We start from the raw sequence: 26,354 nt of genomic DNA, 5'->3' as shown, positions 1-26,354 counted from the left end.
TCCCTCACCCTCACCGACGCTCTCTGATTCGGCAGGAGGCTGCTCCTGGCAGTGTCCATCAGGGGTGATGTCAGATATAGTCCTTTTTTCCTGCTGCACTACTGTAGATGACTCAGTAGCAGTGTCATTTGAAAGATCAGGAGCTGCAGCCCCTACCAATGCTTTTATTTGACCCGCCGAGGAACACACAGGGTGTGTGATACCCCGAACAGGCACGTCAAACTCTGAAGCCAAATTAGTTGTTGTACCGGCCAGTGCCTGCATAGCTGCAGCGGCTGCCTGTCGCTTGGCTTGCATAGCTTTCAAAGAGTTAATAACAGACCTCCACAAGGGGTCAAGGGGCCGCAATAGTTTTTCTTCCTTTCCACCATTAATGACTGATTCCCACATGCAGTCCCCAATATCACACCATTTGTTGACGCTGAATATCAGCGCCACTTCTGACAAATGTCCCTTCTTCCGAGCCCAGTGCACCAGGGTCTCGGCCATGCCTTTAGGAGATGACTGCTCCCCTCTCTTAGAATATTTAACGGCAGTTTCTCCGCAGCTTCCCACTCCATCGTGGATACAGAGGGCGGGTCGCGACCCCGCTTCCAGCTAACCGCAGCACTTACGTCGGCGCCTAACCCAGCTACCGCAACACGGTGCCAACCTCTGTCGCGACCGTCCTGCCGTTGTCCACTTCCCCCAATCGTCCCACGAAGGGTCCCTGTTCGGGCGCCAAATGTGGGGAAGTCTCTGGACTCTCAGGACGCGCTAGAGACATAACAGCACACCAATGTGGTTAAAGGCTATTAGTCTGCTTTATTGTTAAGCACTACTCTATTTATACATGTTAACAGAGCATTCTGCAAAACACTCCTCAACCGTTCACACAGGTGCTTAGCCAATCAGAGCCGTGAGATGTTCTTTCTTCTTCTGAAGGTGTCCTTGGTTCTCATGCCGCTTATCTTGCTCCGCAGCTGCTGCTCCATGCAGTTTTTTCTTACATTCCCACACGCAGACGCTTCGGGGGGGATGTCAGAGGGGGGGTTGACTCACCCTTCCTAGCAGCAGCCTGGAGAAGGGGGAGGTGAGCCGAGGAACGCATCTCTCGCACCGCTCCAGGCACTCGTGCTCACTTACTGGTTCCTTGCTGTGCCACTACAGCAAGGAATAAGAGCTGCAAGCCACAGTAACTCAGCAGTTGGGGTGGAGAATATTATAACTTCTTGGAACCAGTGAATATCTCCTCCTATACTAAGGGTAATATCAGAATAATCTACGCCTCCTTCCTTAGAATCAATCGTAATATCCTCTCCTATTCTTGCATATGTGTAACTGGTCTCTATAAATATCCTTAAACTGTCCTTTTACGGTGTGCATGTTAGGAGAGGCTACTCCCTCAGTACCCAGCGTGTGTGTGCAGTGCTGTAACTCAAAATATACCTGCTTTATAACCACTTTGTGCTTATGGAGTTTGATTTTCCACAAGCCATCCTGTTCAGGCCATGATCTGTGTTCTTCCACACATATGGAAGTTCTGTTTAGCCTTGAGTGAGACAGAAGTGAGAACACTTGGAAGAATCTGGTGAACCATGTCCCAGACTAGACTAGGGTGGGCTTCTTTGTTAGCTTCCTTGTTTGTTTTCTTTTTCTTTTTCTTTTTCTTTTTCTTTTTTTTTTTTTTCTTCTCAAGAGCAGAGTCAGAAGAGGATGTGTTGACCTCCTCTGCCATAGGGATACTGGCCCTTTTGTTACAAAACCATTGCTTTCTAGAAGACTTTGATGTGAGCGGAGGAAATAATTTTGGTCATGCGTGAAGCTGGGTTACCAGCACAAAGGAAAGAGATGCGGCTGTGATCACGGCAAAGTTCAGAGGAACATCCCCTGCAGAAAGATGCATAGAGTTTAAACATTGCCAAGTGAAACTTGGAGCCACTTTTGCCCCAGAGAAAATGCAATAGAAAAGGAAGCAGTCTTCTCCGGACACAAACCCCCGGTTACCCCGAGGGCGGTTCCTTCTGGGTGACCTTAAAGTCAGTAGATCTACATAAGTGAACAGCAGAGCTGGCCCTCGTACACAGAGAGCTTAACCATGCTCATGCCTTGCAGAGAAGACCGAATTGAGAAAGCAGGATAGGAAGTTGTTAGCAATAGAAGTCACTCGCTCAGTGAGGAGAAACGTGCCATGAGTGCCATGGGCAGCGCTCAGTGAGGAAGTGAGCCAGCTGCAGGGAGATGCTGGCCTCGAGAGCAGGGCAGCCGGAGATTGCCTCTTCTGGGACCTGCTCACGGGTGAGAGGAGTTAAAGGAGCGCCAGGACAGCAACGTGGGGATGTGCGACCACAAGGATGTGCGAATGGCCCCAGCAAAGGAAGCAAAGGGACCGAGCAGAGAGCGACGCTTCATTAGCGTGACAAAACACAGCCCCCATCCTCCCCTCTCTCCCACGGGTGCAGATGTGCCACGAGAACGAGCTGTGAAACTGCCCACGGCCTGGCAGCCGGCTCGGGGCGTGCTCGCTGTGGGAATTGCTGCCCGGCACCTGAGGCTGTGCCGAAGCGGCCAGAGCCTGGCTGGAAGCCATCCGGGCAGCACCGCGGCAGCAGGAGGTGCAGCAAGGCCGTCCTGCGGCCAGCTCCGGGCTGCGGGCACTCGGCATCCCCTGCTCTCCCAGGAGCGACTCCCAGGAGCCCGGTTGCCTGCACCAGAGGTGGGAGCAGCCTGCTCCGCACCCGAGGTAGGAGCCCTTCGTGCCTCGTGCAGAGGAGCACACGCTTCCTGCCACCTGCCAGCAGCGGCGGGAGGGCAGCGGGGAGCGGCACCGGGCGGGGCGGAAAGGCTTTGCCTTTAAGGTGTTTCTTGCCTGAGCATAATGCATAGTTTTATATCAGAGGGGACCAACTGAGGACTCCAAAAGCCATTGACGGTATGAGGAGTACAAACACTGGTAGCACATTTACCACTCTTCGGACTACAGCATCACATCTCTACTTAAATTCCCTTCAAGTTATTCTTCCAGCTAAGGGTGACGTGATACACTCCTGACACAGTACCGTGGGAAGATCTTACCATAAACTGGGAATTTTGGCAGACTTGTGAGCAAGTGTTTCAGACAATCAGTTTGACTGCCTGCCATGAACCACGAATCATCTCTTTAGGAGGCTACAGCAGGGCTTCTCCTGAATAACAAATCTCTGAGGCTTTGACAAGGAGGCCTGGTGGGAGATTTGGAAAATCCAGTAGATGGTCCATGGGTCTGATGCCCTAGCTGACCACATCTCAGGGATTCTTATTACTGGACTTGTCCTTGCTGGGTTCCACTGAGCGCCCACCTTTCTGGGAGGTACGAGGTGCGCTCCTGAGCACCTCTGTCCATGGAGCTGCACCTGGAGGGGATGCCATAGAATCATTAAGGTTGGAAAAGACCTCTAAAATCATCTCGTCCAACCATCAGTCCATCACCACCCTGCCCACTAACCACATCCTTCATGCCCTCCAGCACTCCATGCTGTGGGCTGATGCTCCGAGAGCAGAGGTGACGGCATTCACTTCAGAACCTCATCCCTCGCCTAACCCAAAGCACCTCACCGCCCAATTCTGGGGATACGCTCTGTGTGGGGTGGCAGATGAAGAACCTGGTCTTTAAGGACCACGGTGCCCTAAACTCGGTGGCCATGCCTGTGTGGATGTTTTTGAGGTTCATATCCTCATGTGGGAAGTGCTGGGCTGGCCATTTGCAACCAATGGCACACCGCATCCAGCAGACTCCACAGGGTTTTCTCATTTAAACAACCATTGTAGCACTCCAGGAAATGGGGAGCTGGGATGGAGCATCCATTACGGTAGAGCTGCACCGTGCTGCGATGCATCTGACACGCAGTGCATCCGGAAGCAGCTTTATTTTTCACCCACGTTTTTAATTCCCGTGAGCAGAGCAGGAAGCACAGCCCCGCAGGCTCCAGCAGCACAATCTGCAAGCCGAGATTACAGCTTTGTGAGTGCGGGAGATATTTCCATCCTCCTGATGGCTGAGCCGAGAGGGAAAAAGGGGAGGGGAACAAAAAACGTCCATCTATGAGGCGAAAGCTCCCGAACGAGGAGCCCCGGGCACAATCCCGCGGCACCAACCCCGGCCCGCAGCGGGGCCTCACCCGGCCACCGCCCTCAGCGGCCCCACCCGCAGCCCCGCGCCCGTTGCTCGGCAGCTGCGAGCCAACCCAGCCTGCCGGGAAGGCGGAGGGGCAGCACCACGGATAGCTCCTATTGGTCGAAGGAGGTGAGGGCGGAGCTCGAGGACGGCCGTCTTCTTCGCTATTGGCGGAGAGAGCCGTCAGTGCGGGGCGGGGGGCGGGGCCTCGCGGCTAGCGGGGCCGCGTTGAACGCCGCGTTAGGGCGGGGGAACGGAGCGAGGGGGCGGCGGCGGTCGAGGGTAAGCGAGCCGCCGGCTGCGAGGAGAGCGGCGCGAGGTAGGGAGCGGCGCGGGGGCCGTCCTCACCTGTCACCGGGCGCTCCGCCCTCCCTCCTCGCGGCCCCCGGGCTCCGGCCGCGGGCGCGGTCCCTCGCGGTAGCGGCCGGGCTGGGGCTGTGCTTTCGTCTAAGGGGACCCTCGTCCGAGGGAGTGCGGCAGGCAGGCAGGCAGGCTGTGCGCGGTGCCACCGGCTGTGCGCCGCCGCGCGGACGGATGCCGGCTGCCCTCAGGTAGGTGGGAGGGGGGCGGAGAGGGCAGACCCCGGGAAGGCCGCCTCTGGGCGCGAGGGCTCCCCGCCGCCGTCGCTGCGGCAGGCGGCACCCCGGAGTGGCGCTGCGCGAGGGGGGGAGCGGCTGGGGGCTGCGGCTGGGGGCTGCGGTTGGGGGCCGCCTCCGTGCGCGGGGCGGGGGGAGTTGCGAGGGCAGAGCCGCGCGACTCGTCGCTTCGGCTGTGGGAGGACGCGAAGCCGAGGAGGGTTGGGAAACCCGTTGGCGTGCGGAGAGCTTGTGGCGAGCAGTGTGGAGGTGCTGCGGTGCTGCGGGAGGGAAGTTGTGAGCGGTGCCCTGTCGGTCGCCGCGCCGCGCTGCCGAGGGATGCTGAGCGCCCCCGGCTCCCGCTGTCACCGGCTGCGCGCCGCCCCGCCTGACGGCGCTGCTTCGGCGAGCGCGATTCCCGCTCCCGACAGCGTTCTGCCCTCCGTGAGGGTGTGGAACTATCATTTTTCCCTCATCGCGTTTCAGCCTAAGGGCATCGTGGTGGTAGGAGTATGAGCTTTTTCCATTGTGTGGACTTAAACGCTACTTCGAGTTGTGTGGGTGTGCGAGACTGCTGTAATGGATCTTTTCTTGGTTATCTCCTGCAAATAGGTGGTATAGAGGTACTGTTTTATAAGCAAACAACTGAAATTGCCCGTAAGATTTTGATGTTGAGAGAATAGATTTGTTATACTCGTTTAAAGCCAGTGTTATTTTCTGAAAATAAGTTCTCATAGAGCAAATTTAAAGTGGCATGGATCCAACGGAAGGTACAACCAGTTCTTTGGATATAAATGTGTTAAACACCAGAAAGATTGTTTATTCCTCTCATGTCTTGCATGTTTTAAATCAAAGCTGAATGTCTTCTCCTCTACTTGTTAGTGTTTTGCTATACTTCGTGATGCTCAGGGGCTGTTTGACATCTTCTTCTTATTCGCAGCTTCCTTTGATGGGGAGAAGCATGCCATCAATCTTCCTTCTGTAAACAGTGCATCGTTTGTCCTACGTTTCTTGGAGAAACTCTGCCACAGTCTTCAATGCGATAATCTTTTCAGTAGCCAGCCTTTCAGCCCCTACATGGGGTGTGCACATAGTCCCACGGAGTACGATAGGAACAAACCAGGTAGTATCAAACAGCTGTTGTTTACAAGTACTGATATTTTTGATAAGTGTGGTTACTTTATGAAATTTAACATTTTAATCTGCTTTGCTATAACTTTAATTGATTGAAATGAATACTCTTCAGTTCTTAGAGGATTCGTTCCAGAGCACAAGTGCTGTGGCAGGTTGGGATAGCTCATACCACATGTGCAGAAATCGTTTTGTTCTGCTTACTCTTTCTTGTGGTCAAGTAGGAAACATATGTATTGTACCACTGGGTTACTAAAAGAACAGACTCAAAACTTCACATTTTGCCTGTTCAATTTATGTTTGAATCATAAAATAACCTTGGAGAAAGATGCTTACTACCTTATAAGAAGGGGCTTGCTCTGAGAGATGATTCAGTTCAGCCTATCCTACAACATTAAATACTCTTTTCTTCCTTCTTTGTTCACCTTGCTCAGTGGCGGCTCCAAAATTTTAAATTCTGCAGCATACAGTCTAGTAGAGAAGGTGGGTTTTGCAGCTGGCTGCTTGTGACATTTTATGTGAGTTTTGGTACTCTGGGGGTATACAGAGTGAGAGGGAAATAACATGCTCAGGGTCTCCCATCAAATGGCTTGCAGTGCTGGTATTACGAGTCCCGGTCCAAGGGTTATCAGGAGCCATAGCTGAGAAAAGTTTGACATCAATGCAGTTTCAGTCTTAGAGGTGCTGCTTTAGAAAATAAAGTATTGTGGTGGTTTTGGTATTTCGGTTTTTATTTGTTTTGTTTTGTTTTTTTCCAGTAGAGAAATTGTATTTGTTTCATTTCATCAAATAAAAGTCATTTGCTTTAATACTTTTCAGGAAAGTAGCCTAAATTTGGAAATTTGGATGATGATAGTATAAACTAAGCTGTTACTTCAGCTTTTGAAGTTTGTATTGAATGACCGATTCTATGTGAAATGGATTTGTTACCTGGTGAATGACTTGATGTATGTTTTTGCTTTTGTACTTTGACTTTCCCTGTGAGCATTTTTATACCATAATAAATTGGTGATATCTTTCCTTTTCACAGCAAAAGAAACATGAATAACATGAACATGAATAACAAGAATACATGAAAACGGAAGTGTTAAACGATACTCTCAGGACTCTCCACCATACACAGCTCCCCTTTCCCCTAAGCTTCCGAGGAGTGATGCTCATCCATCTGAAGGTGATTACATTGTGTCGTAATACATATGAGGATTACGTATGATTTTGGTATTTTTAGTCAAAAGGACTGAGTCTAGTGTATTTCTCTGGTATGTCTATAGCCCTTGACAGCTGAGAATGGAGATATTTATTGATCAGTGGCATGGATTTTGTGCTTATGGACGATCTACTGCAAGTTCAAGAAGTCTTTCTCCTAAACATGTCAGTCTTTTTTGTGAAATCACTCAGGCAGATAGGTGACATTTGAAGCTTCCTGTATGGCTATTTAGTAGAAAAACAATTCCCTTGAAATGGATTAGGAGATAAATTGGAAGCAACTCTAATAACTCTTGGTTTGGGCTAATGACTGTAAGAGCAAGGATGTGTTTTGATGGTACAGTTTAACTGAATGTATGGCTAGCTGCCCCTAGAAGTTGCTCTGCTCCTGCTCTCCTTGCCTCCTTGTCCGTGTAGTACATCCCAAGCCTCCCTGCTGATGAGGTGACGAGCTGACCCAGTGAAGCACAGAAAACATTTTGGCAAAGCTAGGAGATATCTGCAGTTAGCTTCTCTGCACTGACTCATCGTGGGCTCAGATGAGCACAGGAATGGGTTGGATAAAATGCAGCCGTGGCAGGGGCCAGAGCAGCAGAGCCTCTCTGTGCAGCTGACTCCAGGACAAGGAAAGCTTTTGCCTGTGCCATGGCTGAGGTGCAGTAGCTCGTGCCGATTTGTAGTCTGCCTCAGATGTGAAGCGTGTCAGCTTAAACCTCACAGAGAGACTTAGGAAAGAGTGGTTTTACTCTGCTTTTGCTACTTGTCAAACCATGGTAACTTGTTGATGTGACTCATCCCATCTGATACTTTCTATTGCTGTGGTATATTTGCATAATATTTCCAAAGGCTTTTGAGATTAGTCATTTGTTTCTCTTTTTTCTCTTTTTTTTTTTTTTTTTGAGTTACTGGGGTTTGGTCATTTAGCCTCAGTGTGGGCAGAATAATCTTTTTCTATGGAGAGTCATAAGGCCACACTTAAATCAGAAGAGGATATCAAATTAAAATGTTAAAGCTTATTAAAAATGGTTCTTCTTACAATTTAATATAAACACAATGTATTCACTTCAATGATGTAACCACAACAAATATAAAAATTGTCAATGCAGAGCTTTCTCTGTCTTAAATAGACCCTGGTTTAGGTCTAGAACATCTCTGCAATTAAATCAGATATTTCTAGTAAGCAACTGCGTGAATAGCTGTAAAACACATAATTCTACCTAAATTAAGTTGTTTAAATTGGAGATAAACAGATGTCTTAGACCTGCTTCTCTTATAAGAAATCTCCCTGTAAGTAAGTCGGCACGCGTGTTGTACCCTGATGAGCATTTTGATCCTGGAACCCTTTTATAGATGAAGTTGATGTATTTCTTCAAATTCATTTTAATATCAAAAATGGCAGAATGTTACAGCTAAAGGGATCCATAGCACTTTCACCTAACTAGCGGCAGTGGATGCAAAGCCAACAATTTCTGCACAGGATTATTAGAAAAATGAGTAAGGAGTCATGCCTGTTTCCATTTACCAGCAGTGTGACAAGCTTGTTTGCTGATGGCACACCCATCATCCTTTGTTTACTTTTATGGGTCTTAATCTGAGTTAATTGGTCACAAAAGCCAGGAAATATTTAAATTCTCGTTATTCTTTAGAAACAGAGAGAGTTATGTATGTATATACTACAGTATATAGTATGTACGCATGCATGCATACATGTTTTTATATATACGCTATACTTATGCTTTCATACATATTTTGTACGTATATACATACATACATGTATGCATGGCTTTGCAGGTTTTTGCAGGGAAATTACATCATTTTCAAAAGAAGCAAGGATGTCAAAATAAAAATATCTCATGAAGATAGACTACAATGAACCCCTACAACAACTCAGTATGATGTCCCAGAAAGCTGACACAGAAGAAAAAATGTTTGAAACCTGGCAGTTACTCAAAGAAACTGCTTCAAGATTGTGAATGAACTATCTGTCCGCACAGAAAAGATAAGGAGTGTAGTACAAGACTAGCCTAGCTGTCATAAACCAGTCCAGGAGCGCAGGCAGGAGGGAAGCAAGCAGAATGGAGAAGTTAGGTTGAGTAACTCTGCAAAACTACAACACTACAGACCAATTGTGAAGGTAACCAGCAATAGTGTGAGACGTGATGGCTTCAAGCTGCACAGGGAAAGTTCAGGTTGGATATTAGGAAATGTTTCTTCTCAGAAGGAGTGGTGAGGAAGTGGCACAGGCTGCCCAGGGAGGTGGTAGAGTCACCATCCCCGGAGGTGTTCAAGAAATGTATGGATGTGGCATTGAGGAACATGGTTAGTGGGCATGGTGTGATGGGGGATAGTGGGATTTCCACACATTGGGGGAAAAGGTATGAAAAAAGGAATGTGTCATTCGGTACTGCTGGGTTGAGGTGGGTGGTAACATAGAGGCAGATAGGAACACATAGGAAACGGGGAAATATGAGGTATTCTGTAGGGAAAAAAGAAAAAAAAGAAAAAAGAGATGTGCGATTATGTGCAGAAGAGAACAGTCTGTGGTTATATGAGTCACAGTCAGACTGTACACAAGGTGACAATATCAAAGTGCCACAGTGAGAATGTCATACCACTTAAAAGGATGCGAGAAGACAATCAGAGACTCCACATGAAGTAGCTGTCTGTACGCAGCTGTGGAGAAGCTCGGTAGCAGTGGTCTGATGGTCTGCAGAAAGTATGTAGGGCTGAAGAGAGAGAATCCTCTTGTTTGTGTTGGAATCCTGAGTCCGTGCACTGTTCAGGAGCTTTTATGTTCATCCAGACGTTAGATTACAACAGAGCAATGTTGTGAGGATGCTGAGCGTGTCTTTTGTCAGCGTGCAGATGTGTAGCAGTTGCTCACCATCTCTTCCTGTGAGAAGCAAGGTGTTTGCTTTGGACTGTTGCGAGCACCTCAGAGTTTGAGCTGTCCTTCACATGGTGTGTACAAGTAGAAGGAAAGTCAGTTATCTTGTAGGAGTTGTTCTGCTTCCTAACACGTTTATTTGTCATACATTTAATGGTGGTGTTCTAATTGGGACACAAAAAACCCACTATGATCTTGATGATGTACTTCTCCTGAAGGCTAAGAGCCTGACAGTAATTAAGTCATAGTTGCATAAATTTTACCTTTCTGGCTTTATAGTTTAGTTGCATTCTTGTGTATGAGAAAGTAAAACAAAGTCTCCATTATAACATATGCAGGTAGTGTATGTTTGCGTTTAAGCAATAATTAACTAATGAGGTGATAGAATGTGGAAGCAGCAAGAGGGAAGCATTTGCTTATGAGAATGGGGGTGAGAAGAGAGAGTTCTTAATGCTGTAATACATCTATGAAATGCCCTACAAATACTGTAATTAAGAACAGCAAGCAAATTTGCTTTTTCATCAGTGGAAAATAAATCTATAGTGAGATCTGCCTTTATTCGGTTATGCAGACAGCTTTATTTTTGGTCTCGAATTTTCCAATATGGGTTATTCTGTTCCTTGAAACTGTAGAAGCTTACAGTTGTCTGTGACTTCTGCAAATGTTATGGTCAGTTAAGCAGGAGGAAAATGTTTTGATTGGAAGAATCCTGCTGAAATTTCAAACTCAACACTTCTGTGTTTGTTGTAGCAATAAAATGTAAGAACTTCATTCTTAGGTGCCAGGTGGGTGCTCTGTGCTGTGTGTGCATTCTTTGTCAGTAGGGCAAAAAATACATGTGTAAACGTGCTCTAGTCTGTTTTCATGTGAGGTTGAATGGCTGCCTTTAATAATTAGAACTGTACTGAATTTTTGTAATAGTCAGGATTGAGTTAGAAGATCGCTTTCTGACAGAATCTGCTTACAAAGATACTCTGTGTGTTTTATAAAGGCAAGCTGACGTTCTTAAAAGAAGAAATCTTTGACAGCGTGCAAGTTCTTTAAGATATGGTGATGCATTGTGGTTTAACCCAGCAGATCACTGAGCGTCACGTGGCTGTTCATTCACTGCCCCCATCTCAGTGAGATGGAGAGGAGAAATGAGGGAAAAAATGAGATAGAGAAAAAGAAAAGCATAATAATTATGGCATGTATATCTACGTATACACACACATACTTGTAATCTAGATTTATAACAACGGATGCACAAGCAATTGCTCATCTCCTCTTGAGGTCTTGAAACGGTAAAGGTTCGGTGCAGAAAGGCTATACCAAATTAACTTGAAAAACTGATGCTTTCCAGCTTCAGGTGAGACAATTATTCATTGATCTTTTGTACATTTCAAGTGTGCAAAAACTCACCTCTGGAAGACTGATATTTGTAGATAAAATTGATAATGGCTTACTGGGCTCTGTTAGTGGCTCTTAGATGTAGTAAATTTGATGTTGTTAATGATCTTCTGCATATGGAAGTTCTACTTCTGCTGAATTTACCTGTCATTAACAGCTTGCTGCATTGTGAAATCATTAAATAGCAGCCTTTAACATATTTAACTCTGGTTTTTGAAAAGCTGAACTTCCTAATTGGGACTCATACATGTATGAACCCTTGGTGTCTGGTGCTGACTTGAGAATAAAACTTCAGTTATTACTTACAGGGCCTGCCTTACAGCATAAGATCACATGGCAGTGCCTTCTGCTTTCAGTATTTTACCAGTGCTGTGGTACAACTGGGTCTGGTTAATACCTGTTCAGATACAAGACAGAGTAAGGAAAATGTGTTTATTATTTCAGATCAGCCCTTTTTTACAAGGCATCGATTGGTTACTTGGTGGTGAATGTTGGGTTCTATTGCAGATGTGATGCCATCCATGCAGTAATGGATGGAAATACATTAAAGGAGCAGCATAACAATTTATTTCACAGGGCAAAGGTCAAGAGAGTGCTGATTCCATATTACAAATCTAACAAAACTGAAGTGGCGGAAGCATTCTTTGAAGGCTTAAGCAGATGAGGGATGTTCAGTTTTCTGTTACAAAACCTAAATCAGAGAGCATTGAAATCTGTTGAATTTTGGAGTAGTTGAGAGTAAGAATGTGAATTCTGTTTGTAACAGAAAAAAACTTGTTCTCATTCCATCCCTCTACTACTCGCATCTGCTCCACATGTCGAAGTAGGAAAAGAGTCATTTATTGCTCCGTTAATTGCAAAACTGTATTTGTCAGACACCAATTCTGAATCAGCTCTCACACCTGTTACCGTGCTTTCAATAACAAGACTGCAGTTGGGGTTGGTTTGTAGGGAGGCTAGATGAATTGAAAGGGAGTGGATTGGGATAGTATAGCTGCTGGACAGAAACACCTATTTAAAAAGATGATCATCCTATGAAGTATGCCAGTTTTCCCACCTTGTGTATGTGACCTGAGGAGCTATGTTAAGATAAGCTTAAGATAATGGCAGGACAAGGGGAAATGGCTTTAAGTTGAGGGAGGGAGGATTTAGGTTGAGTATCAGGGGAAGTTCTTTACAGAGTGAATGGTGAGGTGCTGGAACAGGCTGCCCAGAGAGGCTGTGGACACCCCTCTTCCTGGAGGTGTTCAAGGCCAGTTGGATGAGGTCCTGGGCAGCCTGGTCTAATATTTAATAGGGAGGTTGGTGGCCCTGCATATGGTGGAGGGGTTGGAGCTTCGTGATCTTTGAGGGTCCCTTCCAACCCAAGCCATTCTATGATTTTCTGATTCTAAGCTCAAATGCTAGTGTCTTGGGAATCAAAGCAGAGTTTCTCTTTGCCATCCCTATTTACAGTTGCTTAACTAGGATCTGTCGTATCAGAAAGAAACCTGGGATATAATTGGAGTAAATGCAATTAAATTCTTCTGTAAAATAGTCAATTTAAAACCCTTTATGTCTTGAGCGATCATGGAAAGAGTGACATAAAATGATTATTTAACGGATGTATTTGGGATCTCTGCTTGATTACTATAAAAAGATTCCTTCATAAGACATTGTATGGAGTTGGCTGATATTTGCTGAAATACTCCTGTTGAAACTTTCTGGTGTGGAATACTGCTTCCAGTATTTCATCATACCTTTAAAAACTTAGGAAGTTTCAATCTACAAGTTTTGGACTCCTTCATAGTGCTTTTCTGTAGCCATTTGAAGTATTACTTCTGCCTTTCAGTCTTGCACCGAGACTTCATTTGGTGGTCTCATTCTCTACTGATCTAATTTTCTCATTTGTTTCCTTTAATATTATAGTGCTTATCATTGATTGTGTCTGTTAGTATCTCTGAAATTCTATAGAAAGATGGCTATTGCTTTCCTTTCAGCAAGTTGCTGCAGCTACTTCAAGCCGACAAATAAAAGTTTGCTTTCTCCAAAAACCTCAGTAGCCACTGCTTTGCTTTTTTGATACAGATCAAACTAGAAAGTTTATCATTATTGTCTTGAGGATTGTGTACTTGAAAGAGAAGGGCTTGTGGACTTAAAAGCTTCTTTTTGCCACAAGTGTTGTGTTTAATAGAAGATGTTATGGTGGATTGCATGTCTTGCTTTACTGAATTCACTAAGTAGGGAACCGGTTCTCTGGGTGTCTTTGTTCCACTTTGGGATAATGTTGCCTGAAGATCATAACTGTGAAATACACCTCAAGTTCTTCACTAAACTCCAGTTTTATACAGACTTCAGGAGAGAGAACGTAATTGCTAATAGAACAAGTTAAACGTGCTTAAAAAGCTCTCTGTGTGTTTTTTGTTGCTGTTGTTTGTTTGTTTGTGGAAAATACTCTTCCTTTATTTAATTCTGGAATTTTCCCAAGAAATTATTGGAAGTTGTCATATAAGAAGAGTAATAAAGAGCATATTCTAGGAACTTGTTTCACAGATTGTACCAGTTACCCCCAAGAATATGCTGCTCCACTAGCATATGTTTTATCACTTTCATAGAGTAATTTTCAAGATGGTAATGTGGAGTTTACACTTCTGTGAACCTGTTAGCTATATTTTCCAGCTCTTAACTCTCTTGCCAAAGCAGCATTTGTTTCATGCAGATTTTTGCATCAGGCTTCCAACTTCTTCCTCAGGCTAGATGTTGGCCTAGTGCAAGTGGAGCTGAGAACATACAATGATGAGAGAATGGAGTGGTGTTCCCACTGATGTTTAACGACTCGTAGTTGCAGCATTGTGATCAGACTGTATTGTGTTAGTGTGCATGTGAGTCTAGGATTTACAGCCTTCTGCAGCTCTGCATGTAGTCTCTTCAGTTTTTTGTGATGGCTATTGTCTCCGAACATATGGAGATCTACAGATGATAATTGTCCTCTTGCATATGAAGTTAGAGACTCCCTCTACTGTGTAGAACAAATTAAACATTTGCTAGTTAACATGAGAGGTTTTTTTATGTTAAAAAATTCTTTTTATATTTATAAAAAATAGAAACATAATGCACTCCTAAACAAATTCTCAGAAGATAACCATTAAGAAAGATAATGAAAATGCTTGACTGAGATTGCATATGTGTTAATGCTAATGTCAGACAATGAAAAAAAAATCAAACCTTATGTCCACATCCTGCTCATAATATTTAACATATACAGCTGAGATGATTTATGGAAGACTGTCTCAAACTTGTCTATTAGACATTTTACTGGAAATTTTTTAATGTAGTAAAGGACCAGCGATTACTTGAGAATGACTATTCTTCAGTAAGTCTTGTCTCACAGGAGACTTGTTAACAGGCTTGGAGCTTGTTATTATCTTCAAGAGAACATAGCAAGGAATTAAATAACAAAGCTACAAAGCCCATCGTTTTGAACAGATTGATGCTTTTGTTTTCTGTAGCAGAAACGTTACGTATAGAAGAAAACAGCACTTCCAAAGAGCATCGCTTTTCTGAGGACTCTATGGATTCTGCACTTAATTCAGTAAATCTGTCAAGCCCAGCCCGTTGAAATTCCACTGAATATCGTACTTTGGGGAGTGCAGCATATTACAGGAATTCCTTTCAGCCAGTGACTGCTACCTCAAATTCAGCCCCGATCCTGCGCCGGCTGTCATTGAGCTCTGCTGGGAACAGCAGTTACTATGAAGTCAGTAGGAATCGAATACAGAGGAGGATTGAAGGTATGCCTGAACTTTCCAAAGTATGTAACAGCTTTTATGAACATGCAAAGTCCGTGAGTTATGAACAAAGAAGTTCTTTGCCACAGAAAATACGTTACATATGGAGTGAGATGTTGTGCTGTTGCCAAGCACATCAGGCTTGCTAATGTAACTTCAAATGCAGAACTTAAGCGTGCTAGAACTAATACCATGGTACAAGCCAGAGGAGTCTTGTCTGCTGCTCTTTCCTCTCACTGCTGTCGTGGACCCTGCAACAGGCTGGATTGGACAGTGCTGGTTAAACACAGCTTGTTTCCTGAGCATTTTATCAATTATTTCTGTATTGCTGATATACAGATATAGGGTTTTTTCCTGTTCCTCTGCACAGTTGAATTTCCATTTGCCACTTTCCCAGATACTGGCATCTTGGGACCTGGGAACCAAACACAAGTCAAACTAATCCCTCTAGGTATGTCATAATGCTGGTTTTTATGTTGCTGTAATTATCTGCAGTTGTATAGAGTATTTAAGACAAATGGAACTGTTTGGTACATGAAAGAAAATAAAACATCCTTTATTTTAATATATGACAAAGAATGAATAATAAAAGCCTATTGTTAAGAATGTCATATGTAAAATGAAATGTGTTAGTCCTGTACAGACTAGTGATACTTCTTCTTTTCACAATATTCTTACGCTGAAAGCTGCAAGTTCCACAACTGGACCGGATCTGAATTCACTTAAAAGGGAACCTTCAAGAATATTGAATAAGGGGGTGGTGATGGTTTACCAAAGCAAATGGTGATGTGGCAAGTTCTGTGATTGACTTATGGTTCCAGTCTGCACAGATACAAAGCTCCAAGGCCAAAATTTTGCTAGAAGAAGTGAAGTCAATCACATTCTCTTCTCATGAATACTATTTACATTTTGTAAAAACAATTGAGAAGCAAAAACATCTGTGAACTGATCGGTGAACTGTCACCCAGTCATAACAACATTCACACAGTATTACATAATCTTGTATACACCTAAAATACATTGGGATTTTCCCTCAAGAAGCATTGATCAGTTTTAATCTTTCTGCCATTCAACAAGACCTGGACAGGGTGGAAAGGGAGAGAAAAAACCTTATGAGGTTCAACAAGGGCAAGTGCAGAGTCCTACATCTGGGGAAGAGTAACTGCATGTATCAGTACAGGTTAGGGTCTGACTTGCTGGAAAGAAACACTGCAGAGAAAGGCCTGGGTGTCCCTGTAGACGGCAGGGTGACCACAAACCAGCAATGTGGCCTTGTGGTCAAGAAGGCCAATGGTATCCTGGGATGCATTAAAAAGAATGTGGCCAGCAGGTTGAGTGAGGTGATCTCCCCTCTCTTCTCTACCTTGGTGAGGCCACATCTGGAGTGCTGTGTCCAGTTCTGGGCTCCTCACTTCAAGAAATACAGAACTTCTGGAGAGAGCCCAGTGGAGGGCCACGGAGATGATGAGGGGCCTGGAGCATCTCCTGTATGAGGAAAGGCTGAGACCTGGGGCTGTTCAGCCTGAAGAAGAGAAGGCTGAGAGAGGATATTATCAATGCTTATAAATACCAAAAGGGTGGGAGTCAAGCAGATGGGGCCAGGCTCTTGCCTGTGGAGCCCAATGACAGAACAAGGAGCAGGGGACACAAACTGGAATAAATGACGTTCCATTTGAACACAAGGAAGAACTTCTTTACTGTGAGGGTGACAGTGCCCAGGAACAGACTGCCCAGAGAGGTGGTGGAGTCTCCTCTGGAGATATTCAAAACTCATCTGGACGTTTTCCTGTAACTTACTGTAGGGAACCAGCTTTGTTAGACTCAGTGACTTGCAGAGATTCTTTCCAACCACTGCAGTTCCCCCTTGAGAAAATGTCTTTCTCCAATTTTTCAGTTTAAAAGGAAATTACATCCTAATTCAAAAAGTCTTGTTTATTTTTAGGAAGAGACAGATCTCTTGGTAAATAATGACAGAACAGTCTGTCTGAGCTTTCATAATACCTTTACTGAAGAACTGATTAGAATTTCTCCAACACATACATATGAGAGTTTACCTGATAAGAAACATCTAGAATGACCACAAATCCATTTCCTATCTTCTGAAAGCAAAGTATTATTTACTAACCAGCTAACTGCAGGAGAAGACTCTTAACAGAATAGAAATTTATGTTCTTAACATGCTCTTTTTTGAAGAAAATGGTAGAAAAGAAAGAAGTGAGGAATAGAGGATATTTAAACCAACCTGGATCCACTAGAAAACTTCAAAGTAGGGACAGTTACAAAAGCTCAGCTATTCCATTGAGGGAGTAAGCACAAAAAGGAAGACTGAAGCCTTTAGCTAGCAGTTTGTCAGAAAACAGTCTTAAATATGCGCAAGGGTGGAAAGAGACTTCCTATTTCCTTAAATGCAAGCAGATTGAAACAGTTTCTTTTGATTTCTGTATCTATGATTTTCATAAGCAGTTACAAGAACGGTGTTCTCAGGTTGGATATTATGAGTAAATGCTTGTGTTGCATTTAAGGAAATAATAAACAGCAACTATTTCTCATCCAAGAAAAAGACAAACACGTAAACTGAATGAGCAGCTTATGTACAATCCATAGGCTTGTGGATTGTGGATCCCTTTGACCTGCCTCATACCTCTGAGGAATGCTGACAGATTTTATATTTTGCACTAGGTTACATTTTATATTTTTAAAAATGTTGAAATCTTCTGATTTATGCCTTTTTCTCCTTTACTTCCACAAAAGTCAAAACTAATCTCAGCCTTGCAGGCACAGCAGAGGTGCATGAAGCTATTCAGACTAAAGATGCAGGCACAAATGAAGGAAGCCTGGGGAGTTGAGCTCTATCAACTGATGCCAGCCCTGTGCAAATTCTCCCCGCATTCTGCTGAATGCTGGGATTTCATAAACGTTGGGAATTAACAGTTTCTTTAACCCAAGGTTATCATGTTAGAATGTTAAGAGTCCCACAGCCCTAAAATGCTTCTTTGAAAATAACACGTGAAGAAAGTGTTTTCTGCTGACTACTAGACTGATGATAATGGTTAGCATTGAAACTTTCATTCTTCCATACAGTTTTTGGTAAGGCTTCTCCAGGCAAGATTCCTCCCCCACCCCCCATAAAAAATTATACAAGAATGTAATGAAATGGATGTAAAAGACAGAACAGCTTTTAAATATTTTAAATACCGCTATTATTTTGGCTTCTCATGGAAAACCAGCATTACTGCAACTGTCTTTGTTTTAAATAATCTGGGCTTCATTTCATCCTGTTGTACTACTACAGTAACATTAATCCCTATCATTTTACAATTTGACACCATTGTTTAATTTCAACCACAGATATAAAATAGAATTAAGAAATAATGAAGTAGCCATATTTTCTGATACTGAAAAATCACTACTCCTTCCAGTTTCAAATCACAATCTTCTTCCAATTCTATTTCACTTATTTTCCTTATTTTCATTTAAACCTAAAAATTGGGAAATAAAAATAAAGCTATTTAATAAATGGTATAATAGCGCATTGGACAGCTACCAGTATGCTTAATCACCTTTTATAGCTTAATTTTGATGCTTGAAATACAAGTGACAACGAAGTAGAAAAAACAGAAAGACAAATTGTGCTTCATGATACTGATGGTCCTCTTTTATGAGACTGCTGCTGCCATAAATGCAGAGACTAGCAAGATGCACGTAGCTAAACCATTTTCTGAACTGTTTGTATTAATAACGTAACACTCCTTCCCTGGGTACCTGGTAAACCAAGACAAGTAAAGCTTATGGGAAGTACTTCTGTGTTTTAAACATGCATCAATATATTACAGTCTTATCTGACTCTTCCATTTTTTAATTTCAAATCTGAGCATCAAAACAGCATGATTTACTAAACTTCAGAAAGCACGATTCAGACTTCAACTCAGAAATCTCAGCTTTTGCAGCTGATACAATCTATTTCCTTCTGCCAGAAACCTTTAGCACTTCCTTTTTTTTTTTCCTCTAATCTGGCACTTTGACAATTTGTTTTTGGCTAGACCTTGTTGTGACTATTCTTATCAACAGACAGGTGCTTTTTTCCTATCGTGTAAGAAAAAAAAAAGAAAAAAATCAATCATAAAATAACCCAAGTCGGAAGGGACCCACAAGGATCATGGAGTCCAACCCCTGGCTCCACTCAGCACCACCCAAAATCAAACCCAACGTCTGAGAGTTCTGAACTCCAGCACTTGGGCCGTGCCCACAGCCCTGTGCATCCCGTTCCATGCCCACCGCCCTGTGGTGCAGCCCCTTTCCCTGAGCCCCAGCTGCCCTCCCCTGACACAGCTCCATGCCGTTCCCTCGGGCCCTGTCGCTGTCACACAGAGCAGAGCTCAGCGCTGCCCCTCCGCTCCCTGTGAGGAGCTGCAGCCGCCATCAGGCCTCCCCTCAGCTCCTCTGCTCTGCGCTGAGCCAACCTCAGCTCCTCCTCGTATGTGTTGACCTCTAAGAAAAAGCCCCACTTTAAACCTGGACAGACTTGTCAAGCAGGTTTCTTCGACCGAAACTCTTCAGGTGGAATTTGGTTTCAGATTAATACATCTAAATTCAGATATCTGCACATGAGTTAGGTGTTCAAGCTACTATTACAGTCAGCAGAGCTGGAGATCCCTGAGCTACCATTAGCTCCAGAAATTACCGTGTTCGCCTAACAACAACATTTAAGAACCCCTAGATATCTGCAGCACTCCCATGGTGTTGGCAGAAATGGCAGAGAATTTATAGAGATGCATACCTCCTCAAGCAGAAAGCAGAGGTTACTAAGGCACACTACCCCAGGTATCACCAATAGCAGTAGAAGCTTGTGCTTAGGCAACTCAAGTACACCTTTCACCCCCCACACAAATATTAAACATTACCATCATAGCTTCCCCCCCCCCCTTTTTTTTTCTTTCTTTCCTTTTAAATTGTCTTTATCTCAGGCCCACGAGATGCATGGAAATCACATTTGGATTTTCCAGTCATGAGTAAAAACAGATTTTTAGAAACATTTTTGTGCTGTTGTTTTTGTTTTTAAACTAAATAAAAAAGAAATTAATTCGCAATTGTCTCCATTTATTATTGATATTTAAGTTTTGAATTGAAATCTGCTTTTTCCCATTCTGGGCATGCCAAGTAGTATAACACTGTCTTGTCCATGCAATTTAATATGTAAAGAGTAAACGTTTTGCCTGGTAAACTGGCCACAACTCACTGTATTTTTTGCTATCCAACAATTTGTCTACAGTAACTTCGAGTTTCCCATTCCAAGTCCTTCATATGATATCTCCTTTTTCTCCCAAGTAGTAATAAGGGTCAGAAATACTACTTTCATTTTTCAGAATTTTAGTAATAGTATTTAGTATTTAGATTGTTCCCTAGGGAAGGGATGATTGAACAGGAAACAGCACAACACCTGTATTTTATAGCCTTTGTTCCTTGGTTACTTTTTTGATTAAGATAACTATATACATACTATAATATGGAAGGGGGGTGAAGGGGGAGGAGGGAATTATTTTTCCCCAACAATGTATTTTTGTAAATGCTGTAACATTTTTGCTCTTTCACGTTTTCCCTCCTGCCCTCAGACTCATTTTTGCTGACAACCCTGTGCTCTCAAAGCCATGTTCTAGGCTAATATTGTAACAGGGAAGCTCTCTATAGGTGCCAGTTGCTTCTCTTTTCTTATCATCAATTTTTAGTTAGTTTTAGCATCATAATAGAGAAGAATTATTTTCCTGACTTGCCACCAACCACTTCTCACTTCTGACACTCTACCAGACTGATGGATGTTCTACATAAAGCAACACTTTCCTTCTTCCCTTTTGATTTAGTAGATTTTTTCTTATTTTAATGTTTGTTTCAGTCTACATGTTGAAATAGGTTTTACTGGGCACCTTTACTTCTCAAACTTTCTGCATTCAGGTTTGTAAAGAAAGGCAGACTTTTCTTCTCCAAGATCAGACAGACAGCACATTCTTTGGCCAACAAATTCTTGTTTCTTAACAATACTGACATTTTGCTCTGCCGAGCATTTAAAACTGCATTCCTTTTAGAGACCTTCTCTTCGTTACAGTCTATATGTAACTGTGATACATATTTTCTCTGTATTTGGGAAAACCTAATAACAGATACAATTTACCACCAAAAATATTTGCAGTCATGACTTCATCATAGACTTTTTCCTACTTTTCCAGTACTTGTTTGATACTTTCTTTTTCTAGTAAGCAAAAATTCTAAGCCCTTGTCCTCCAGTAACTGTCTTTCATTTTCTGATACATTCAAAGATAACCTTTGGAGGCATGCCTTTTTCTGGGAAGCCAAGTTCTAACAGCAGAAAAAATTTCAAAGGCTGTATGGAGAGCATCAACTACAATGGCAATAATATCACTGACCTTGCTAGAAGGAAGAAATTGGAACCTTCTAATGTGGTAAGAACATAACTTTATCATCATCTAAACTTCTGCTTCTCCTTCTAAGGAAAGTTTGTGAGTGTGTGTGACAGATGTTCTGAAATCATATAATATATAAAACAAAGTTTGTCACATGCCTAAAGATTTCATTATACATACTTTTATGATTTTTTTTTGTTTGTTTGTTTGTTTTTAATATCTGGGAACCTGTTTCTGCTGGGATTTAAGTTTCAGCTTTACAGAATTAGCCTTCAGCATCAGATGAATGTTTTTTAAAAGAAAACCAGTAGATCAGTATATACATTTTTGCTTTCATCTTATAGTAACCCAAAACTAGGATAGACAATATTTATTGTTAAATCAATTGCAGTGTGTCGAGGATCTAAATCCTGTTATCTTCCATCCCCACAGAGCAAGTTGCGTGGGTGTGCAAAATCATTAGAAAGGGATGGCTCAGAGCCATTTTATGGGAGCTCCGTAAAGCATCAAGATACTAAACTTTGAAACTGTTATTTAGCTTATTAACATTACAGGGATTATTAACATTACATTCTATTTGTTTCTCTCCAAAGCATTCATAGTTGCTTTCATGTTTAAACTTGTGTCTTTCTGTAAGGGTTGATCAGGAAATCACTTTAATTTCTGTATTTTTAAGAATCTAGGCGTTCCTAAAATAGTTGGTGGATTACATGAGCAATGTGGGTAGGAAATAAATGTATTATTACCCTGAATTTGAGATAGATCTGTTCAAGGCTTTCTTCTGTACAGTACTGCAGCCTTCACAAAGCCCTGCTCACAGTAGGTATAGTTTGATTACTGCTTTTTTTCTTTATGTATTTTGCATAGTACATAACAGTAATGAAGAATAAGATATAAGATAAACATGTACAGTAGAAATAAAGTGCAATGATTCTTCTTGGACAGATGTGCAACTTCTGAGATGTCTGTAGGACAAATTCCAGCTTTTGAAAAGCATAGCACAGCTAACAGTTCTGTAGAGTGTCTATAAACTCCTCTTTCTGGTTTATTTGGATGTGAATTTTCTGTTTCCTTGTTTTGTTTGTTAGTTGATTACATTCTGTTGCCTGTGACATTAAAGCAAAATCTACATTTGTAGATTTGGTAGTGTTAGAGGTTTACCACTAAACTGTGGCATGCTAGTTTAATCTGATGATTCACTTCTGAGAATATAAAAACAGAAGTGAACTTTGCTTTCAGATGAATTATTTAAATTTCTTCCGCTCTTCAAAAACAGAATCAGTTTCACTTATGAAATCAACATGGATGTTTATGTTTCTTACAAAAAAACTTTTATTCTTCTAGTTTTGAACCTGATTTAGCATGAAAAATACTAAGCTGAAACTACTATTTTTGTTAACCACGTTTATGTTAATGGCACTTAAGCAATCCAACCAGGATCAAAGCTCCATTGTAGGAACTGTGCAGATGCATAGCAGTAGACATATCCTGCCCTAAAGAAAAAGCAAAAATAAATAACGTAATGAAATGGAACACAAAGTAATTGGTAAAGTTATAAGAAGCATCATAGGGGGAAAAAAAAAATAGATGGACAAAGAATAAAAAAGAGGTTTGAGACAAAAATAAAAATGTTCTTACTGTCAGATTTCAGAAGTTGTACAAGGAAAAGGAGTAAAAAATTAAATTTATACAACGAGGATGTCCAGAAAATCTAAGAAGTTAATCTTGATTTTACATCGAACAAAAATAGAATGAATAAAAATCCTTAGGTCTCACAAATACGTATGTTATGATCATAAATGCACCATTAAGAGTCTTTCAACATCTTCTTAAGCAATTTATTCATTTTATCTTTAGAGGGTAACAATGTGGAGCAAAAAAGTTTTGCAGTCCTCTGTGATAGAACAAGTGGCAGCAAACCTTTGAGGAGAATGAGTAAGATGGATGGCCTTAAACAGTTTTTGCTTTTATTAATGGAGCCTGATTTGTTTTCACAGAAATGAGGCAAATAATAAACATACACAGAAAGGAGGGTAGGAGATAGAAGGACAACGAGAAAAAAAAAATGGAGTGTCAAATTTTCTCCCAAATGGACTTGCAAGAGTTGACAGTGACTTACTAGAGCATTAATTTCTTCTTTACAGCTTTATTCAGGTCTAAGACAGAAGAAAAGAACATGCACACGAGTCTTCCAATCCATATTTTCTATGTTATTTAAAGTAATAAGGTTATGTATGGTATTTTATGTTGGTTTCATTTACATTTACAGGTACTAAAATCTAACAAGTTTCTCAAAACCTGTAACAGAAAAATGCTGAGAAGAATCAAATTTATTGCTCTCTCTCTTCACATACATTGGGCTTATGATCCTCCCACTTCAGTGGCTGCTCTTCCATGTATTACTGAGTGCAATCATGTGCAAATATAAGATAAACATTTTCTTTAAAGTATTTATAGTATGTTGCGCTCAAATAAATATTTGAGAAAAATAAAGAAATAACCTGACAGCTATTAATCAGAGTTTTATTGCCTTTAATATATGATCCATCCTGATATAGCAATTATTGTTGTTTTAGTAAATGCATTACCTCACTTTTACAGGTTTATTTTCAGCCAGTATATCTATCCTTTTGCTCAACACAACAGAGAACTTTCCAATAGCCAAAAAACATTCTGCCTTTAAATTAAATTAATCTTCTTGGAAATATTACTCTTCCAACTCTCCTGTTCTGTATGTCAGCTACTGCTCAAAGCTGTCTACTGTTCCTCCTGTTAACCATACAGTTATTAAAACTTGGTATATGAATACCTTTTCATCATATTTATCCACAATAAATGAATGAGACTTCTCCCCATAGAATCTTTCTATGAAACTTTCCATCCCTCTGTCTTTCTGCTAAATCTCAAATAATCTGAACTGCAGTTCATTTAGATATTAGACCTCAGGTTCAGATAACATCCTTGAGGTAATAAAATGTTATTGTCTGACAGATCTAAAGTGATATTTTTCCTGTAGAAAATTCCATGGGGCACTTACACTGAAACTGAGAAGTGTTTTTCCTTCTCTTGCTGAGTGAGGGTTTAAATAGGAAATGCATATACACAGAGCAAAATTTGGAAGGTAACATTTCCCATCAGGTCTTTTCAGTATTACAGATACTAAACTGTACAATCAACGTAAGTGAAAGCAGATACCCGTGAGATGCTTGTCAGCATGATCAAGATGAGACATGAATGCTGTCTTCAAAGGGCAGCATGGTGACTTAGAATATTTTGAATATTAAAATATATTTTCTTCTTATAAAGTCAATTTTGTCTCTGTTTCTCCTTACGTATTTACTTTTGGCTAATGACTTAAAGCAATGAATGCAGCTACATGAATAGGTATTTAGATTTTTGAGTACCAGAGAACTTAGAAATAGACATGCTTGTATTCTGTTTTATGTGTTTTACTTGTAATCTGTTTTTGCTTCTCAGTACAATAGGCTCTCAAACCAGTCAGAGCAAGAAAAAGATTTTTAAGACATGCATGTGCTGATTAAGGTGATTGAATTTTTTCTACTATTATTTTCCTTTTAGTTTAGCAATAAAGAAATACATTAAAAAAATGCAGTAGGGGAAAGATCTGCCCATGGATTTGTTGTATTTGTGCATATCTAAATAGCAGTACAGGCATCTTGTCATCCCAAGGACACCATGGAGTATTCATATAATATAAAGAGAGATGATGGGGATTTTCTAATAACTAAATTGGAAATCAGAAATGTTACTTTTTTTTTTTTTTTTTCCCAATTTACCAGTTTGCAAGCAATGCCTCCTTTTCCATAAAGACAGCTCTTCAAGAAAGCCCATTTCTAACACTCACAGACCTGTGCAGAACACCGTTTTTCATAGATGACAGACTGTAACTTTACAATAACATCAGCCATTTCTTTCAACACTGTCACAAATACCATTCAACAACAAATAGCATTCAACTAGGCCTCAACTTCCTAATTTCATTGAAGCCTGTATACCTTTCATTCAGTGTTAACATTACTTGAAACAAAGTGTTTGGACGTTACATTATATTATCCTCAGTTCATCGTGTTGTAGCAGATCTAATCTTTAATGAAAACGAGACATGTAGGAATCCTATTTGAACTTTTCTTTTATCTTCACTCTTATTTCAAAAAGAAAGTCGTTGATTAAACACACCGAGTGACAAACCAACATGTGATTATCATCTATAATAAATGATACTCCTGCTTGCTAGTATAATTGTATTTGCTTTTCTTGTTGCCTTTGCTTGCTTCATCCACACCAGTAGATGTGTTGAGAAAACTGACTGGGAGAACAGAGGTCATTCCCTGCTCCTGGTTACAAAGACAGCACAGACACAGCCCATGGTGACTGAAAAACAAGGAATAAAGAGGTTCAAGACTGTACTGCAAAAGTGTATTGCAACTGCAGGTTGCTTAAAGAAGTAGAAGCAAAGGGAATGTCCACAGGTTTGAAAAAGTGGCCTGCAACTAGACAATATTCATTGTTTCAGAAAGGAGATTTAACGATGCAAAATCTTTGGCAAGAAAACAGTTGTTTTTAGGGATCAAATAGAGAGAGAAATAGTGCTGGGGACCTAGACTCCATTTAGGACATAATACTTGTCTTGTCTCTACACATGAAAATATTTTAAATTACTAGCTGAGAGATCAGGGGTCCTGAACCATGGTATGTTCATTATTGTTGATTGCATGTACTGTGTCATATCACTTAAAAAATTAAAAACATTAATGGCACTGAAATTTCAAACTGGGTGCACGTACCACTGTGCATAACAACTGACAAGCTATTATCTACGTTGATTAAAACTCC

The 26,354-nt window shown here is 41.7% G+C and overlaps 1 protein-coding gene and 1 long non-coding RNA gene across 6 annotated transcripts in view; one reads left to right on the top strand and one right to left on the bottom strand.

Annotated features, from left to right (window-relative positions):
• Positions 1-26,354, bottom strand: part of LOC149913953 (sex comb on midleg-like protein 2) — a 187,714-nt gene that overhangs the window by 123,318 nt on the left and 38,042 nt on the right. The gene's annotated exons all lie outside the window — the stretch shown is intronic.
• LOC149913954 (uncharacterized) lies at positions 6,906-24,117 on the top strand. Of its 5 annotated transcripts, none has more exons than XR_016460767.1 (4): positions 6,906-7,009; positions 14,809-15,090; positions 21,396-21,539; positions 23,770-24,117. It is a non-coding gene; the product is annotated as an uncharacterized LOC149913954 (long non-coding RNA). The 5 variants fall into 5 exon arrangements; XR_016460764.1 differs by having other exon boundaries at positions 14,809-15,538; positions 23,770-24,105; XR_016460766.1 differs by lacking the exon at positions 23,770-24,117 and adding an exon at positions 23,498-23,538 and having other exon boundaries at positions 14,809-15,538.

Source organism: Phasianus colchicus, chromosome 32 (genome assembly GCF_987193195.1).
Source record: "Phasianus colchicus chromosome 32, bPhaCol1.hap1.1, whole genome shotgun sequence".
Lineage (NCBI taxonomy): Eukaryota > Metazoa > Chordata > Aves > Galliformes > Phasianidae > Phasianus > Phasianus colchicus.
This window is presented reverse-complemented; position numbering and strand designations above follow the sequence as displayed.